The 18,567-nt window shown below is 38.6% G+C and overlaps 1 long non-coding RNA gene across 1 annotated transcript in view; it reads left to right on the top strand.

Moving 5' to 3' along the window:
* The first annotated feature begins 4,451 nt into the window (after window positions 1-4,451).
* Window positions 4,452-18,567, top strand: part of LOC120519019 — an 82,135-nt gene continuing 68,019 nt past the window's right edge. The window contains exon 1 of the long non-coding RNA XR_005631363.1: window positions 4,452-4,529. This is a non-coding gene — a long non-coding RNA (uncharacterized LOC120519019). The remainder of the gene's footprint in view (window positions 4,530-18,567) is intronic.

The raw sequence follows: 18,567 nt of genomic DNA, 5'->3' as shown, positions 1-18,567 counted from the left end.
GTGAAATCCATGTACCCCAAAAAGAACAGGACCATTCTTTGAACACTCTGAATAAGAAGATGGATGACGTGCATCAGTCTCATTTGGAGGTTTTGGAGAGTGTTGCAAGTTAACAAAAGCTCTAGCATGTGGTTGATATCTTTTAATTTTTTGTTGCATAAGATGCTTTCTGACATTGCTACCTAGGAAAGGTGCTGCATGGCTCCTTCATACCTATGCAAATACAATTTTACAATGCCCCGCTGTGACTTCTATTTGGTTTTTCTTCTTTTTTTGTCATTCTTGTGTGTGTTTGTGGGCTCTTATTTGTTATAATATTTCTGTTTCTCTTGAGCTACTGTAAAAAGTAAATTTTTTCCCTTGGGTCAAATAAAGTTCTGCCTGTCTATCTGCCTATCTATGAAAAAGCAGTGATAAAAGTAATCAGTGTCATAATAAGGTTTGAAGCTTTTAAACCTAATCAGCTGTGATGGGCGGCCTTAGCCATTACCTGGCCGGGATACCAATAGAATGGAAGGACCGGGGAGAGAGCATCACTGAGGCAATACCTCCCCTGGGATGACAGAGGGAAGCCCTCCTGGGTGGCTGTGTCACCACAGTTTCCTGCAGGGCACACTGGGAGCTGGGGTGTGGTACAGTACTATTGGGTTCCGTGAGGGGTGCCAGGAAGAGCTACAGAGGCCTATAAAGGACTTCCACCACACTTGGAAGTGATTCCAGGTAATACTGATGAGCCACCTGGAACACTCCCAGGACCTGAATAAAAGGAGCCACCTCACTCTATTCGGTAAGCCAGAGTCAGGAGAAGGTGGATGAACCTTGCTGGGAGAGGAGTGGAGGGGGAGAAGGAAAAGAAAAAGACTGTCTTTTGGTATTGGTGCTTTGGATTGTATTCTGCTGTGGGGAGCAAGGAAAATCGCTTCCCAGCTGTGAATAAAATGTGTGTTGTGTGGCAAACTGTTTCTGCCTGTCTGTGTCAGGTTAGGGCGGCTCTACGTGCCCCAGTGGTCACACTGCTTTAGATTTAGGTGCTCAGGAAAGTAAAAACTTGCCTTTTTAGAAGCTTTGCACTAAAGCAGAAATTTTGATATGAAGTACTCCATGACCAAGGTCCCCGCCTTCGGCCACCACCCAACTCACATTGCACCCAACCTCCTTGGCCCCTCCCATAGGTGGTGAGCCCATGGGGAGGAGGACCCACGTTACCTCTTCGGGCTGTGCCCGGCCGAGCCCCATGGGTGCAGGCCCGGCCACCAGGCGCTCGCCATCGAGCCCCACCTCCAGGCCTGGCTCCAGAGGGGGGCCCCGGTGACCCGCGTCTGGGCAAGGGAAAACGTCGTCCACAGTTTTTATTTTTCATTGGAGGTTTATTGAACCGTTCTTTGTCTCATCCCTCACCCAGGACCAGTTTGCCTTGGGTGGCCCTACCAGGGGCATAAAGCCCCGGACAAGATAGCTCCTAGGATCATTGGGACACGCAAACCCCTCCACCACGGTCCTGTTTGCTTCATCAGGCCGTGATCTTCAGCTCTCTCTGGATCGGTTCGCAGCTGAGGGTGAAGCGGCTGGGATGAGAATCAGCACCTCCAAATCCGAGAGCATGGTCCTCAGCCGGAAAAGGGTGGAGTGCCCTCTCAGGGTTGGGAGCGAGATCCTGCCACAAGTGGAGGAGTTCAAGTATCTCGGGGTCTTGTTCACGAGTGAGGGAAGAATGGAGCGTGAGATCGACAGGCGGATCGGTGCGGCATCCGCAGTGATGCGGGCTCTGCATCGGTCTGTCGTGGTGAAAAAGGAGCTGAGCCGTAAGGCAAAGCTCTCAATTTACCAGTCAATCTACGCTCCTACCCTCACCTATGGTTATGAGCTATGGGTAGTGACTGAAAGAACGAGATCGCGAATACAAGCGGCTGAAATGAGTTTCCTCCGCAGGGTGTCTGGGCTTTCCCTTAAAGATAGGGTGAGAAGCTCAGTCATCCGGGAGGGGTTCAGAGTAGATCCGCTGCTGCTCCGCATCGAGAGGAGTCAGATGAGGTGGCTCGGGCATCTGATCAGGATGCCTCCTAAACGCCTCCCTGGTGAGGTGTTTCAGGCACGTCCAACCGGGAGGAGGCCCCGGGGAAGACCCAGGAGACGCTGGAGGGACTATGTCTCCCGGCTGGCCTGGGAACGCCTTGGGATTCTCCCGGAAGAGCTGGAAGAAGTGTCCGGGGAGAGGGAAGTCTGGGCCTCTCTGCTTAAGCTGCTACCCCCGCGACCCGACCTCGGTTAAGCGGAAGAGGATGGATGGATGGATGGATAATCCATGACCATATACATATTTCTGTAGATCTTAACCATATTTACCTAAGTCTTCAGCAATGATACATACTAGAAGCATAAAAATAATAATTAAATCTATAATATGAAGGTACTGTATATGTGGTGTGTGAAATAAAAAAAGCCTTCATACCAAAACTGTCTGTCATTTGTCAGGGAGCACTGAACATGTTATTATATTATGTTAGGTTTGCTACAGTTTTTTGACATTTGTAAAGGAAAATTAGCTGAATGAAGATAAAAAGATCAGCATAAATTAATTGCGGGCTATATATGTCAAGTCTGAAATTACTGATCTACATCACTGAAAGCTATTCACATCAAAATATTAAAGAGGCTGATTACGGCTTCCTTTACATGAACACACACAGATCTAGTAGGTAACTTTTCAAAAACGTTTAATATACAGAATTAGTAATTACTAAGAGAGCATCTTTCAAAATGAATAGGAAGGTGGATCATTTTATTTTATTAAAAGCCAGAGTTAGCATTTAATTTCAAGTGACCTTTTCTTTTTTGTTTACTGTACTGTATTGTACTGTAAGTTATGAGACCCTAATATTAATGTTACAGCTGCTTGGAGCAATTTATTAAAATTAAGTCTTGTATTGAAGAATGCTATGTGCTCTGCCAATTCTGAACTCTAATATTGCACTTCTTCTATTCTGCTGATTTTGATTATTCTGTTGACAGCTGGATTTATAACCATGGTGCAGCATAAACAAAGGATTACAAATGCAGCTTGAAAGCAAAGTAAGCAGAGCCTTTCTTGTTTTACAGAAAAACAGCAAATCCCCGAAAGGAGCTCATCAGCTCTCTGCGCAACTTATTCGCTGAACTAAGTCCAGTTTTTCTTACAAATAATGATGGAATCAGTTAATGGTTGTCATACAGTCATAACCATAAGGAAGTGCTTCACCCAATTATTCACTCTTTTAAAACCAACTAGTAAATTTGAAGATCAGAGGGCAACCTTTGTTATGGTATAGGAAAGTTCTTCTCCGGATACTTACTGAAATTCAAAATATGACAAACAGAAAAAAGAGTTTTAACAAATGTTAGAAAATATTTTAAAAATATGTCAGACATTTGAAGTTCTCATAAAGCAGTAGGTAGGTTTCATATTTATAACATATTGTGTCATTGTTTTATTTATGTAATTTTATATATTAGAGTATAGTCAATTTTTGGGAGATGAGTGGATGGATGGACAGATATAATATGTAACAGTTGAACAGACCATCCAGAAAAAAAGCTTGGGTTGCTGCTGGAAGAAGTGTTGGTAATGCAAGCAGGGGACACTTATCGTGTAGTCTGAATGTGGATCTCAATGACCTAGGGCAGTGACAGAGACACAGTGCTGTAAAAATGGTGCTGTGCTTAGGATTAGACATAGAACAAAGGTCCTGACTATCTGTGGTTTTAAAGTATGCCTGGGCATTCTTCATTAAGAGCCTAGTGTCCAGGCTAAATTGCCCTCCATTGTCTAGTTATTCTGGCCCATTAATCATCCTCTCTAACTGGCTATATTTCTCAACACTTCACCACCTACAAACTAATGTCTGGTGAGCATACTGGCACAAAAATTGCTGCCGTCACATCATCCAGGTGGATGCTACACATTAATGGTGGTTGAAGTGGCTCCCCACTCACTGAAGTGTTTGGAGTAGTGAGAAAAGCGCTATGTCAATGTAAAGAATTAGTAATTATTATTATTAACAGTTTAGAGGGTTTCATAGGACGGCAACAGCTTGTCAGTGGCAGAACTGACATCAGGGTACCATTGGCTAGGAGTGACTTCTCAGCAGGGACTACAGAGGGACCAAACAGAAGGGTCACACTCCCTGCTTGTTAATGTATAAACAACAGACTTTCTGTTCAGAATGAATAAGCCCTTAACTTTTTAAGAAGGCAGGTAGCAGAGAATCTGCAATGCAGAGCCTGAATTTTAAGGGCCATCTGTAGGTGCGGCCTATAACAGAAGCCAATAAAAGGAACTCTACCTATGCCGACCTGTAGCCTGAGGTGATTTCGGAGGAATTTAAACAATGAAATTTCAACATTTCTCTAGTGAGATGAGATCTCTGAAGAGAGCTCACAGGCAAAGGAAAATCAAAAAAAGAAAACTTAGAGGTTTGGAAAGAGACAAAAGATGATAAGGTCCCTAGAGGTGAGAAAGTGTGAAACACACACCAGGCCAACTACCTGTGAAGGTAAGATCAGCGGGTTGGGGAGTTTTTCTTTGTTAATGCTTTGTGTTCTTCAATTGCCAATTTCTTTCTGAGATTTGGTTTAATAAAAACATATTTTTATATTGAAGCATTTTTTGCTATATTCTAAGAGTGGAGAGACACTTGGAAGGCAATAAAAATACATGCTTTAGTTTAAGTATCCATTATAAACCAGCTGTAAACTGACTCTCTCATATCATAATCATTGTTATCATCTCAGACTGTTTTTCCTGGTGAGGGACGCAAGAACTTTTAACATTTATTAACTATTCTTTTAACAGTAATTAATAAATTACCATTAAAAATACATGTACACTTGATACATGTTACTCTTATTATTATTTGTTTCATGTCGTGTTAAAAAAGTCTTTATTATGCTTCATACTAGACTATTACTAGCTACTTATAATTGATGCCTGAAGTGTTACCAAAAAACAGTAATTAATAAAGTTGTGAAGCTATGTTTTGGATGCTTTAAGAAATGTTTATGTGAATTGTTTAGGATAAATTAGCATGTGAAAACAGGATTGCTTTTTTCCCAAGATTCCCAGGATGCAGGAAAGCAACATACACTGTAAGCAAAGGCAGGAACTGGTGGCACCTAGCTGATGGCAGATACAGTCATCCTAATATATGTTAAAGAAGGTGGGATAAGGGACCTGAAGACAAGACGCAGCCAAAACTAGAAGAAGCAATTAAAACATCATCAAAAATGAATTGAAACCAAAATTCTAAGTCATAAAAATGTAGCATATTTACAGTTCTTTAACCAGATAATCAGGAATGTTAAGAAAATGGTCACAGAGCCTTTAGTATATCTACAATCTTGGATAAAAACAGGATATAAGGGTGACCTTTTCAACTTGTCACATAGATGACATCACATACAAGCGCAGCTAGGCTATTGTCAAGATGACAACGCAACTAACGATGGAGCCCATTTAAAAATAAACCTTGCATTAAAGATGGTAGAAAATACTTTTAAATAATTCAAATAACTGTCAGTTAATATACCAATGACAAAAACAAATTTCCACTCTTCAAAAAAATTGTACTAAGGCATGACAATATTTAGAAGTGAATTCAGAAAACAAAACTGTGTAGTATCTAAAAAAAAACATCCAGGCTAACAGATGGAAGCAGGGTAAATCTGCACAGGGTGGGTCCTTGCTGTCCAATATACTGTACATGGTAGAAGTTCTGGATGTTAAGTGTAGGACAGGACTCAATTATGTCAGTATTTCAGGATCGCCCAAGAACATTATAGCCTGGTGTTGTTGAGGTTAACTAGATCTACCTCTTAGCTCAGAAGTGACACTACGAATAGTCTTGAACTAAAGCCTGGGTAAGCTTTTTCAAGTGCATCGGTGAGTGGAGTGGTGAGTACAGTGAAGGCTAAGTAGTAGGCAGGAAGATAGACAGAGAGACAGGGAGAAATAATTTATGAGATGGAATCTTCTTTGGCAGTATTTGGAAGGTAGAAAAAAGAGGGTCTCCCAACCTGTTAGACAAAGCAAAGACCTGTTGTTCACTCAGACTTTACCTGGCTGCACAGATTTCTGTTAATATTTCTGTTTTGCATTGAACCATTTGTTTTCCCTTTGTGTTTTTCTCTTAAGTTGTATTTTATGGTAAACGTGCTATTTTTCATACATCTTGAGAGCTTTTTGACATTTATGTCAAGCTAGACTGCTAGGTGGCACATCCTGTTGTGTGCATTGCACTGTGAGAAGAGTATCTGTGCCAGCAGGATGTCTGCTATGTAAATCCTAGGTAAACATAAACAATAGATAGTAACTTTGTACGGTTTTCAGGAAAAAGTCTGGATTTAGCATTCATCCATCAAAAGCAACACTCATAGTACAATGCCTATAAAAAGTATTCACCCCTTAGAAGTTTTCATATTTCATACTTTTTTGGCTTTTTGACTTTGATCAACAGAAACAGACTCATTACTATCACAGTGAAAAACAGATCTCTGCAAAGTACTCTAAATGAATTTCAAATATAAAACACAAACAATTGATCTCATATAAGTACTCTTCATCTTCATGTCAGTATTTAGCAGATGCATATTTGGAAGCCCTGCGGTGGCCTGGCACCCTCCAGGGGGTTTGTTTCCTGCCTTGCGCCCTGTGTTGGCAGGGATTGGCTCCAGCAGACCCCCGTGACCCTGTAGTTAGGATATAGCAGGTTGGATAATGGATGGATGGATGGATATTTGGAAGCCATTGCAGCATTGAGTCTGTGTGGACAGGTCTCTCTCTGTCACCTTTAAATATCTTTATACTACACTTTGTCCCCATTCTTCTTTGCAAAACTGCTCAGGACTATCGGAATACATGAATATTGTGAGTGAGCAGCCTTTATCAAGTTCAGCCACAATTTCTCAATTTAAATGAGATCTGGACTCAGACTAGGCTACTCCAGGACTTTGACATTGTTGTTTTTAAAGCATTCCTGGTTAAGTTTTTATTTTGCTGGAAAACATATATTCTCCCATTATGCAGGTTTTTTGCTTACAGCGCCAGGTTTTCCCCCAGGATTTCCCTGTATTTTGCTGCATTTATTTTACCCTCTACCCTCACAAGCCTTCCAGGGCCTGCTAAAAAGCAACATCTTCACAGTATGATGCCGTCACCACCGTGCTTCACAGTGGGAATGGTACTATGTTTTTGGTAAACTACAGTTTAGCTTATACCAAACATGGCATTTATTCTGTAGGACATAAAACTAAATGTTGGTCACATCAGACCATAAGACTCTCTTCTAGATGACTTCAGTCTCCCAGGTGCATTCTGACAAACTGTAGCCGAAATGTTGTGTGTATTATTTTTCTTTGCCACTTTTCCATAAAGCTGTGATTGGTGAAATATCTGGACAAAAGTTGCATGCACAGCCTCTGCATTCTCAGCCAATGTACTTTTTAACTCCTTCCAAGTTATCATATGTCTATTGTTGGCCTCCATCACTAGTATTCTTCTTGCATGATAAATCTTTTTTTGTGCTGTACTCTTTCCATTTCATAATGATTGATTTAACTCGACTCCAAGAGATATTCAGCAACTTGGGTAATTCTTGCAATTAGTGTTATATCATCTGCATATATCAGATCCTGGGTCTGTATCAGATTGAATTTATAGTATCCCAAGGTTTCATTTGGAATTACTTTTTTGCCCATGTTGATTATATTATCCATATATATCTCAAACAGTAAACAACTGAGGCTATCTCCCTATTTGATACTCTTTTTCATGTTCTGTTGCTCTGATGTTTGGCCATTTAATCAGACCTTTCCTATGATTTTTCCATTCATACTTTATTTCCATCCCCTGACTTTTCAACCCCCTTTTCACAGAGTTGCTTGGAGTGTTCTTTTGTCCTCATTGTGTAGGTTAGGCCACAATATGGTCCTTCCATATAAGATGTATTAAGACTACAGACCCTCAACCAGCCCTTGACTTCAGGCTGGTGATCTCCATTTAACTAATTATGTTATACCTAAAGCCAACTGGCTGATCCAGTGATGTTCTAGATGTGTAATTTTAAAAAGAAGAGAATAGTTATGTAATCAAATTATTTGTGTTTTATATTTGTAACTAATTTAGATTACTTTGCAGAAATTTGCTTTCATTTTGACATTAAAGAGTCTTTTCCTGTTGATCAGTGCCAAACGGCCAGAAAAAGCCACTGTGTTTTAATGTTGTATAACAATAAAATGTAAAAGTGTTCAAGAGGGTGAATACTTTTTATAAACACTTATTAAAAATAATCCTTTTCAGTACTAAATCTATGTAAACAATATTTTTAAAATGCTTCTTATAAGTAGCAAAGTTTTTCCCAAATTAGATTTCCTAATGTATTTGAGTTTCAATCCTCATATTACATTCTTTTTAATCAGTGTATTTATAATTAAATGCTGATCCTTTTCAGCCTTAGTGCCAGACAGAAGAAAAATATGAATCAGTAAACATCTTTAATTATCATATTAAATATTTTAATGAGTGTATATTAAAATGTATGCATGTAGTGTAAATGTATTTTGAATTATTCAAGAAAGGGTGACATGGTTATACAGTAGGCCATGATGCTGCCTCACAGGTCTAGTGTCAGGTTCAAATCCTATGCCCAGTTGTTGTCTGTGTGGGGTTCCACATTCTACTTGTCTTGACGTAGTTTATTTCCTGGGCACTCCATTTTTCCTACAACAAGTCAAAAATACTTGTTACATTAATTGGCATATATAAACTAGCCCCATGTGGATCCTTGATTCTGCAGGCCTGCAATTGACTGGCATTAGTCCAGGTCTGGTTTAGTTCTGGACTTATAAAAATTTAAACTGGTGAATATTATGTTACATAAGATGAAATGTAATCATATTAATTTAACAATAAAAGTCATAAATTGTTGTTGGTTGCATCTATAATTTGGATTAAAGTAAGATGCATGTAAAATCCACAGAGCTTAACGGAGCTTAACAATGGCTTTTTACAACGAAGACAGGTTGCTGAATTTGAACTGCAACAGAAATACATGTGAAAGTAATATACAACAAAACAGCAAGAATAATAATGTCACTGATTTGTTATCTGGTATTTTAGATAATCAGTTAGATAGTTCTATACATCCATCCATTTTTAACCTGCTGACACCTATCTTGGTGGAATTTGACAGACTGGACAATAGCCTTTGGCAGAAAAAATCATACATGCACCCACACTTAATCATACAAATCCAGTTTAGGATTAAGGACTAATGTGACCTCCATGCCTTTGAGATGTGGCAGGAACACTAACCTCTGTTAATTAAGCATGTTCAGTTTCATCAATGTTTAGGTACTCAAGTCCACTTCTAACGTCTGTGGTACCTAGTACTGACCAATGCACAACTGTGGCATACTGTGAAAAGACAGAAGGAAATAATAGATACTTTTGTTATGAAAAAAGTGTTCTTCTTTTTAATTATCTAGGGAGCTTTGCCCCCTGCTTGCTTCGCTCGCCAACCCCCCTGCCTGCACTATGCTCCAGCATCTTTGTGTCTCTGACACTCTCATACTGTATATAGTTTTCACTTTCATCAAACAACAAAACTTTTAATTCTCGCAGATAGGCCTACTTTTTCCTGATGGTAACACAAATTAGACAATCTACAAGTCTCCGACTTAAAGTTTAAATCCGAATAATATATTCGATCTTTTTGCTGTTCCGTTATTTCACAGAGTAATAATTTTCGTTTGTTTGCACTGATGTGATCTTTACTATCATTTTTTTGAGACATTCAAATTTTCATACTTCCATTATCTCTAAACTGCTCTGCACGTATATCGTGCCAACGTTTTTGAATTCTTTACGATGCTCTACTTTGTCATCTTATCTTTGTCTTTTATTGCTGGCCCTGACCATGGTTAAATCTCTTGGCACCAAGTCTATTCATGCGGGACATGAAAGTGTCTCTCTGAGAAAGTCATGTCTCGTCTCTTTTCCCAAGAATTTTTTTATTATAATAGAGAGATATTAAAACAACAAACAACAATTATTGTTTTATTTAGTGTCTTCCTTAGTGAACATTAAAGCACTTTATAAGTACAAAACAAATACTTAAATACATACATGCTGTATAAACATATAATGTCCAATTCTCTTCAAGGTAACTCAAAGTCAGGAGGGACCTCAGCCTATTCCAGTGACATCAAGTGTAAGGCAGGAACCAGCCCTGGCCAGGGTGCCAGTCTATTGTAGGGTTCATTTGTGCACACAACCACACATTCATGCCCTTTCCAGGCTACATTTAGAGCCAGCCATTAATCTAACACTGATGTTTCGGGGAATGTGAGGGAAAAACTGGAGTATCAGAAACAAGAACATGGTAACTCTGGACAATGAAATGTCTAGATTTGAACCTCAGGATGCTGGATCTGTGACATAGTACTGCTTACCACTGTACTACTCTGTACTGCCCACAATAGTATAATAATGTATGTACATTTTTCTTACAAGTAAAGTGCCTTGCTTAGGGTTACACAATGACGTGCAGGGATTAAGCCATCAAGATTGCAAATTAAAGGCCACTAGGCTCCACTCTTTTTTTCTAGATTCCAACTTGAATTCTAGCTTTTACAAAGTGGTTGCTTATGGTATGTAGCAGGGATTCCTCAGTATGCCACCTTAAATTGAATAATAAACATGTCAAACTACCATAATATACCATACAATAGATTTTATTACTCAACATAGTCAATCAACAGAAGGGAAAAAAGGTAAAAATAAAACAACAAAATAAACACCTGCCATTGCTCCTATGGACCTAGCTATATGGTTCTCTGGACTCCCACTAATTCCTTCCACCTACTGAGGAACTGTTGCCTCCCATTCTCACTTATAGGTTCCAAAGCCATGGTGGGAAGAAGACTTTTAATCTGCCATCTGTCACATTCTGGTTAGTGTTTGTACTATTTTCAGGCTTATGGTAAATATCTTAATTTCTGAAACATAGTACCTTCCACTATCTTCTCAAAGTCTGTATTCCTTTAAAAAGGACAGGAACTAAGAAATGCACCTCTCTAATTGTACCAAGAACCTTTGCATTTCATTGTGGACCACCCTAAAGATCTTTTTCATTCTGGTGACATTTCTTTTTATCATGAAGTAACAACCTGGGTGTCTGCCAGTGGCTGCTAAACCCATAGCAGTGGGGAAATGTTGTTATACAATAGAACCTCCTCAAACCCCCAGGCAACAGCCCAAAGAGGTTAATTACTTGGAATCGCCCTTCTCTTGCCTACTGCTCACCATAATGGAATTTCCACTTTAGTGGCAGATCCCAATTATATAGAATTTTTAAGAAAAGTCTGAGGAATCAATCTACCAAATCATTTTATTTCATCTACAGAAAAAAGAAATATTTAAACAATTGTGAATAAAAAACACCAAACGTGGTTGGCTGAAACTATCATTTAAGTGAACTAGTGCTGAAAACAGTGAATTGAACAAAAACAATGACTTTGTTCTGAAAAACTATAGTAAGGAGCTAGCTATTAGCAATCAATCATATACAGAATCAAATAATTTTAGACAAATGAATTTGATGTCAAATATGTTCTTTAATGCCACAGATTCACTTTCAGGCCACTTTATAGTAAGTGGATGTGGAAATCACTTCAAAATAGTGCTACTCAAAAGGGCATTTCACCTAACTTGAATGGAATTATATTTAACCAGTAACGGCACATTGCACGATGACATGCAGTGAATACACTTGACTTGTGCATTCATAGTTTTCATCCTCTTTCTTTGTACATTTAACATTCATTTGCTCAGAGGTTGTTGCGCTTGCTGCTTCATGAGCAGCTCTTCTTTTCTCCACCCTAGCGGCCTGCTTCTTTCGTCAGCATCTTTTCCCATTAAAACTGATTAAGTCAGTGTTTGTGTTGCAATTACTTAGTATGTTTTCCTTAATTTTTCACTTAAGCTGGCACTTAAGTCTTCAGTCTGCCTCAAGAGTGATTTAAGATATGAAGAGGTAGGGGAAGTGACAGCAAAGGTGGTAGAGATGAGAAAGGCGCCCGTGCGCATGCGCCGCAGAGCCGCCCTACTGGCCACTGCCATGAGTTGATTCTACAATAAAATAAAAAAAGGAATAACCTTGGAGGTCAATCATCACCCCGAAAGCGGATAGTAGACGTCAAAAATTTCAGTTCAATAGTTCTAACAGTTTGCAAGCTACAGGTGATTTCAAATCTTGCACAGACAAACGGACAGCCACAGTAGCATATTATATAGAAAGATTTTTAAAGATTGAAGGTTAACACTGTAGAAAATATTCATCAAATGCTGACCCTCCACACACACAATCCCCCAATGAAGGAAGGTTTAATGTAATGTGCTTTGATTAGATTTACTACCTCAGAAATCAGCTGGTACAAACAAATGAAGGGGTGACTAAAGTCTACTGATTTGTATTAGTTTAGAAGGAACACTCAGAGTTGCTGGAGTTTCTTGCTATAAAAAACATATTCACAAGAGTTCATTTTAAAGTGGTACAACACGGTATATGTAAAATTAAGAAAAATAAAATGCATAGATCAAAGTTGAACTGTCACTACATGCTTTTGTGATAATAGTCTTGACTGTAAGAGTGTCCCCTCGTGAGCTCTCAAACCAATGCTGGCCCTCACTGAGTGTTCTTAGTCAGATAGTGTCCACTTGGCTCTGTTTCATTCAATTGTGCTAATGAATGTTACCCATCATCATTCTCTACACCACATTTTGTTTCATATATGAGCATGATTAACACAAATGTTAATTTTTTGTGTATACATTTTTTATATTATTTAATGGTTTAAATGCTCACTTAATAGCAAAATCACTAAACATGTGAAATCAGCAGAGTCAGGGCTAGTAAACATGACTTTGGGATGTTCAGTAAAGACAACTGGTCAAATTGTGTTTTTTAAAGGGTCAGTGCTGCTCTAATGACAGGCAACCCTGCTGAGAAAAACTCTCAGGACTTGACTCTCTTACTTTATTTCTTTAATACTTTCAGATATAGAATGTTTTTTACAGATGTAAAGGTATGTAAGGTTAATATTGTAAATCATCTTTTTAGAGAGTGGTACATATACTGTAGTAGATTTTATTTATAAAGGACTGTTAATTGTATTTAGTTTGGATTTACTTAGGCACATACTCTATATTGAAAGGCACCTACAAAATATCTTTCATGGTGTCATTGTAATAATGTTGTATTTGTTTATTTGATGAGCTAATTCTGCCCTCTATTGAATGTATTCATGCACTGCAGTGCCAGCTTATTGTCAAAAGTATTTTCTGTGGTAGTAAAATGTGTTTTCCTTACTTGAGATAGACTCTCAGACCCTATTTCCCAGACAAATTTCAGTATTTTCAGATTGTGAGCTAAATACCTTCTACTTACAGGCTTATATAGAACACACTTTACAATACTTACTGTGAAAGCACACGTGCCAGTGGATGGAACTTAAAATTTTATGCAAGTGAAAAACAATAATTACATTTTCCCCACCCAAAATTTGAGTATTTTTATATAGCAAAAGTGGAATGATGTTATTGGAAGGAAGGAGGGATATGAATTATAAAACAATTGATCCTCACAGAGAAACTGCCTTCCATTCAGTGAACTGGAAAATTGAGTCTTTCAGGTTATTGCTTTATGGACAAGCTGTAGAGCTAGCTGGTGTCTCACATCTGGTGGCTATACTTGTATTATTTTATATTATGGAACAGATATAAATCATAGCAATAAAGCAGTACTCCAGGAAAATTCAGCATGCTCATTGAATACATATTATATACTGTACATGTTTAATTCTTAAACTGTTTAGAGCATAAGAAATTTAAAGTGGGGTGGTATGGTACACAGGGGTTTCCTCAACACCTAAGACATCAGACGCTCACTTCCATTGCCGTCTGTGTGGAGTTTGCACTTTTGTGTCCATAATGGGCTTTTCTCTGGGTTCTCCCGATTTTCTTCCATTTCCAAAAAGTGTGCCTGTTAGTTTAATTCATGACTGTAAACTGGCTCCATGACTGAGCACAGGCATGTGATGGACTTGTGCTATACGGTTTTGTTCCTACTTTATGCTCAGTGTGACTGGAATGGCTCTGAATTTCTGTGACCCTAAAATTAGATTAAGCAAGTTCAGTAAGGGGAATAAAAGATAGATATTTCTGGCCAAACATGTAACATATTTTGTGTCTGTTTCATGTTTTTATGGAAACTTTTTCTTTAAAAAAACATTTAGTATCAATTAGGTATGCATAGTATTTAAGTTGCAGGCACAGGAAACTCTTAAATTAGTGTTCTGAGTTTGAATATAAGGTCCTGTCAGAATCTGTCTGAAGCTTGCACATTCATCTTTTATGTCAATTGGTTTTTCTCTGTGTACTCCAGTTTTCCATCCACATCAGAAAGACAAATGTGTTAGGCTTTTTGTGATTCTAATGTTGCCTCGTACCACTGTGTACATGAGTGGGCCCTGTGATAAACTTGCAACCTGTACATAGTTGATTCCTGGCCTTCATTTGGATAGGCTGCCCTGATATGCTCTAGCTCCATTCTGATCCAATTGATTTGAGAATGTTAAGTACAGTTGATTCAAAAAGTATTCAGCTCCCTTCACTTTCTACACACTTTATTGGGTTGTGACAAATTTGAATTCAACTTGTAATGAAAAACTGAAAACATGTTTTCAAGAAGGATTGCAAATTTATTAATAGTCAAAAACTGAAATCACTCATTTATATACTGTATATATTGAGACCCTTAACTGTGGCACTCCAAATTATGAGCAGGTGCATCCTGTTTGCTTTAATTCTCCTTGTGCTGCATCTAGAACTTGATTGGAGTCCACCAGTGGTAATTTGAATTGATGAGGCATAGTTGAGGGAGGCAGACAGCTGTGTTTAGAAGATCGCTCAATTCACACAGCATGTCAGGACAACAACCAAAGTCAAAGGAATGCTCCATAGACCTCTGTGATTACACTGTGGTGAAATATGTACAGGGCAAGGGTATAAAACCATTTCTAAAGCTTTGAGTGTTCCCATGAGCACAGTGGTCACGATAATTGTAAAATGGAAAAATCTTGGGACCACCAGGACTCTTCCTAGAGTTGGCCAAATAAAGAATTTGGGCAAAAAGGTCCTCAGTCAGAGAGGTAACCTAGAACCAAAGGCCACTCTAACAGAACTTCAGAAGTACTCTTCTTAGAATGGGAGACCTCTTATGGAAGTATAACTATCTCATCAGCACTACATCAATCAAGTGTTTATGGTAGAGTGGCTAGACAGAACCCGGTGATCAGCGTTATGGTGTTGGAGATGCTATTACCAATGTGGACTGTCTGTGGTCTTTCTTCAAGGAAGTCCAAAATACAGTTACAAAGGGAACAACTGAAGCCCAGCAGTCTCAGCTTCCTGTTTTCTGATCCTACCGCTTTACGTGAATTCTCTCTTGACAACAGGAAGCGGACAGTCTTCCTTGCAGGCACATTGTACAGAGCATTAAACCATGTGTAAATTTGTTCAAGCAGGGAGGCATTACTGACACAGACCTGTGGTGTGGGCCTGTATTCAGTGATGGCTTGACTGTGTTGCCACAGGAACAAAACTTAAAAGAAGTGGTGAGGCGGCCTTCTGCTGCTATGCACCTAAAATCTGGAATAGCCTACCAATTGGAATTCGCCGGGCTGATACAGTGGAGCACTTTAAAACACTGCTGAAAACACATTACTTTAACATGGCCTTTTTTTAACTTCATTTTAATCGTAATTTAACTTAATCCTGATACTCTATATGTTCAATCTCCTCAAAATAACTATTCATGGTGGCTCTAAAATCGCTACTGACCCCTACTCTCTTTTCTGTTTCTTTTTCCGGTTTTTTCCGGCCTGCGCCACCACCACCTACTCAAAGCTTCATGATGCTCAAACAATGATGGACGGATTAAAAGGCAGAAGTCTACGTGACCATCATCATCATCAAGCCCTTCCGTGAGAATCCTAAATCCAAAGAGGACTGTTTCATTTATATTAGGTAGAATGCCCAGAGGGGACTGGGCGGTCTCATGGTCTGGAATCCCTACAGATTTTATTTTTTCTCCAGCCGTCTGGAGTTTTTTTTGTTTTTTCTGTCACCCCTGGCCATTGAACCTTACTCTTATTCGATGTTAATGTTGATTTATTTTGTTTTATAATTGTGTCTTTCATTTTTCTATTCTTTAATATGTAAAGCACTTTGAGCTACTGTTTTTATGAAAATGTGCTATATAAATAAATGTTGTTGTTGTTGTTGTTGTTGTTATTGTATCTCTGGACTCTTGGAAGTGGCCGGATTCTCTATGCATATGCTTGATTTGCTGCTCTAATGCCACTAGAAAGGCCGGCCTTTGCTATTCTGTCCTACCCTATCTGCTGACCTAAACAAGGCATTGTTGGTTTACAGTAGCACTCAAATATCTGAAAAAATCCAGGGCTTCTAGTTAGCCGTAAAGGTTTAGTCACATCATCTATACACCTAAATGATTTTCATAAATTAACTAGTTGTGAAAGGCACCATTTGATTTATGAAATATGTTTTTTAACCAACTTTGCCATGAAGAAATGCTTTCGCATACAGCTCATAAGCAGCACTCAAGGAGGAAAAGACAAACAGGCAGCTTGGATGGAAGGCAGTATTACCACTAAGAGCTTGAAATTAGTGTGTAAAACTGTCTGGTTTGCAATGATTAGTACTGAGTTTGTAGGTATTGGTCAGATTTGATAAAAATGTACTTATATGGGGCATGGTTGTAGGTACCTGAGTTGCCTTCTTCAAAATTTGTTCTCTCTGGAGTTTTGTGGGAGATCAATACTGGAAAAAAGTTACATTTCATGAAATCTTGCCCAATATACTCCAAACAGTACTAGTATTATGTTACCATGATGCTTTTCTATAGTGCCTTGTTTAAAGGGCCAGCAACCAAAAATGCCCCTTCTGTAAAGTCAGTATGGTTCTAGACACCAAACGTGAGGCCACTGTACCACTCACCTGTAACAGATATGAAAATAATCTTCTTATAATCTCACCAAAGTCTGCAATGTAACCATTTAGGAGTGTGAATGATGATCTACTGGTACATGCTACCCAAAAGTAGAGATAGCCAACTTTCTTTTAGCCCGATCTCCAAAGAACATTTTTATTGGCCCATGCAACATATGCATACAGTGGTACTATTTATTCCGAACATTGGCTGTTCTACCATAGTAACAGAATGTGTACTCTTACTGTGCACCTTCCCCCACTACCAAATACACATTATAAATAAATAAACATAATTACTTTCATGAATCTCTACATTGCAGGCCATAGAAGTAAAATCATGTATCAAATTCAAAGGACAACCTGGAGTGGTGAAACGTAACAAAATGATCAATGCGTAAAGGAAAAAAAAATAAGGATGCTGAAAATCAATTTTTCCATGATGTACATTTCTAGTTTAAAGCTTGTCATCTATAAAATTCATAAGGATATAAAAAATTAGTGAAAGGACTCCTTCCCAGAAAAATGTGTTTACAACTTATCGTAACCTAAAAATTCAATCCTCTTTTTACAATGCAGAATACCCCAGAAACTGACAGAGAAAAATACAAAAAGGATTAATTTCCAAGCACCTAGCCAATAACATAAGTCAACAGAAACAAGCAAATAATCTTACCAGGCTGCCCAACAGCACTGCACCTGTCACATTTAAGACTACACTGCAAGTCTAACAGCTGAAACTCTCTTATTATAAATACTAATAACCGCCTGTTTTTAAAAATTCAATGCTAAGTGTAACCCTTTGTGCTTTTGAGGACTTCTATAAAATGTCATACTTTAGAAGTTATTCAAAAACGCATTCTCTTATTAGCATACTATTAGAATTATTACTTTATATTTCCTTTTTGTTGTAACTAAAAGAATGTAGTGCCTTTTTAATTCAGCACATATTCTGGTTTACCATACACCAGGTTAAATGATGTCATATTTTTCTTTCATACTGTTATGGCAACCATTTCTACAGTTTTCTGTAAAGTTCTACATTCGCATATTGACATAAACAGTTTTATCCAAAGCTTTCCAAAAAGAATTCTGAATAAGAAGTACTGGTCTGCCCTGCAGCTAATGTAGATAGCCTCTCAGCATGTTATTCCCTAGGAGTGTAATTGCCAATACACAGTACATGAGCAGCTAGCCATTCTTCTGCTTCTGACTCCTCCGTATTGCTGTCTTTAGAACCATTGCCAAAGGCAGATTAAGAGTTTTTTCAGGGCCTATCACACATTTGGGAATCCAGAGACACCAAAGCAAATGCAGTTGTGCATACTGAAGCAAAGCTGTTCATAGACCACAATTTGAATACCCCAAAGCATTTGAACAAATGCCTATAAAAATCCAGCATAATTTCACCTGAGAGTTCAAGACCAACATGAAACACTTCACTGTGTTCAAGGCCTCTTCGAAAT

This window comes from Polypterus senegalus, chromosome 1, assembly GCF_016835505.1.
Source record: "Polypterus senegalus isolate Bchr_013 chromosome 1, ASM1683550v1, whole genome shotgun sequence".
In the NCBI taxonomy this organism is placed as follows: domain Eukaryota; kingdom Metazoa; phylum Chordata; class Cladistia; order Polypteriformes; family Polypteridae; genus Polypterus; species Polypterus senegalus.
This window is presented reverse-complemented; position numbering and strand designations above follow the sequence as displayed.